The sequence below is a fragment of the Cicer arietinum genome, chromosome 8 (genome assembly GCF_000331145.2).
Source record: "Cicer arietinum cultivar CDC Frontier isolate Library 1 chromosome 8, Cicar.CDCFrontier_v2.0, whole genome shotgun sequence".
Taxonomy (NCBI): domain Eukaryota; kingdom Viridiplantae; phylum Streptophyta; class Magnoliopsida; order Fabales; family Fabaceae; genus Cicer; species Cicer arietinum.
In genome coordinates this window covers 28,155,047-28,156,994 of record NC_021167.2, presented here as the reverse complement: position 1 = coordinate 28,156,994, position 1,948 = coordinate 28,155,047, and positions in this window count along the sequence as shown.

The following is a 1,948-nucleotide window of genomic DNA, read 5'->3' as shown; positions in this document are numbered from 1 at the left end:
CCAAATTTTCTTTATTATTGAGAATGTAGCAATAACACCCAAAAATATGAAAATAGGAAATATTTGGTTTTCTCCCTTTCCATAGCTCGTATGGAGTTTTGTTTAAAATTTTTCTAATGGATGCACGATTAGAAACATAACAAGCAGTGTTAATGGCTTCAGCCCAAAAATACTTTTCAATGTTGGCTTCATTTAAAATGGTTCTAGCCATTTCTTGTAAGGTTCTATTTTTCCTTTCAACAACCCCATTTTGTTGGGGAGTTCTTGGACAAGAAAAGTTGTGAGAGATACCATTTTCATTACAAAGATTTTTAAAAGATTCATTTTCAAATTCACCCCCATGGTCACTTCTCACAGAAATAATTTTTGAACCATTTTCGTTTTGAACCTTTTTGCAAAAATGGTGAAACGCCTCAAAGGCTTCATCTTTATGTTTCAAAAATAAGACCCAAGTAAAACGAGAGAAGTCATCAACAATAACAAAGCCATATCTTTTGCCACTAAGACTTGGAGTCTTTATGGGACCAAAAAGGTCAATATGAATAAGTTCAAGTGGATGTTTTGTTGAAACAATATTTTTTGAGTGGAAGCTACTTTTAACTTGTTTTCCTTTAACACAAGCTTCACAAACTTTGTCTTTCTCAAAATTGATTTTTGGAAGACCTTTAACTAATTCTAATTTTGATAAATTAGAAATAGTTTTTAAGCTTGTGTGACCAACTCTTTTGTGCCAAATCCATTTATCTTTATCAATGGATACAAAACAAGATTCAGAGGGTAAATCATCCAAATAAAGTTCATATAAATTCTTTTTTCTAAAACCGGAGAAGAAAACTCTACCCGAGGATGAATGTTTGACCTCACAAAGAGTAGGCTTAAAAATAACTTCAAAACCACTATCACATAATTGACTAATACTCAGCAAGTTATGTTTTAGACCATCAACATACTGAACATTTTCAATTTTAGCAGAATTATTTTTACCAATAATACCTGTACCTTTTATTTGAGCTTTATCATTGTTACCAAATGTGACTGATCCTCCATCCTTTATTTCTAAGGAAATAAAGCAGTGCTTATCTCCCGTCATATGCCTTGAGCAACCACTGTCCAAGTACCAAGGCCTTCTTTTGTTGATCATAGGATGAACCTGTGTTAGGTTTTAAAAGTAACTTAGGTACCCATATAGCATTGGGTCCTTGTTGGTTAGTTTTTCCTCTTATGAGGATTTTTCTTTTGTGATAACAAATAGAATCATGGTGACCATGTTTACCACAAAATGAACAACCTTTCTTTATATTTTCAGCTTTCTTCTTAGCGTGGCAGATTTTGAAAGTGTGCCCAAGTTTTTTGCAAAAAGTACATTTTGGCCTATCCTCTTGTTTTTTGGGCAAGAAAAAATTTTCATACAATTTTTGTTTTTGAGAACTTTTAAAACCAATACCAGCTTTGTCAAAAATTCCAGATTGAGATCCCATTATCTTTTGAAAAGTTTCAGTAGATTTAACAAAGTTGGTGATGTCATTTTTTAGTTCTTCAACTTCTACTTTTAAAATCTCCTTTTCTGTGTCCTCTTCCAGAGGATGAATTCTGACATTCTTTTTATTTAAAAGTGCTTGCTGCTCAGATAATTTCTCATGAGATAACTGCAGATCTAGAATGATTTTTTCATATTTCTCATTCTTTGCTTGAAGTTCCTCATTGAGTTTCTTTATTTCATAAAGTTGATTTTTGAGAAAACCACATTTATGAGATAAAGTATTTGAGTCATTTAAAAGATTGTCAAATTCAATTTCTAATTGTTCACAAGAAGGACATAGTTCTGAAATACTTACTTTTTCAGTTTCTGATTTTGCCATAAGACATAGGTTGGCTTCTTCATCCTTTTCTTGCTCAGAAGATGACTCGTCACTATCATCCCAAGTAATCATCATGGATTTGTTTTTGT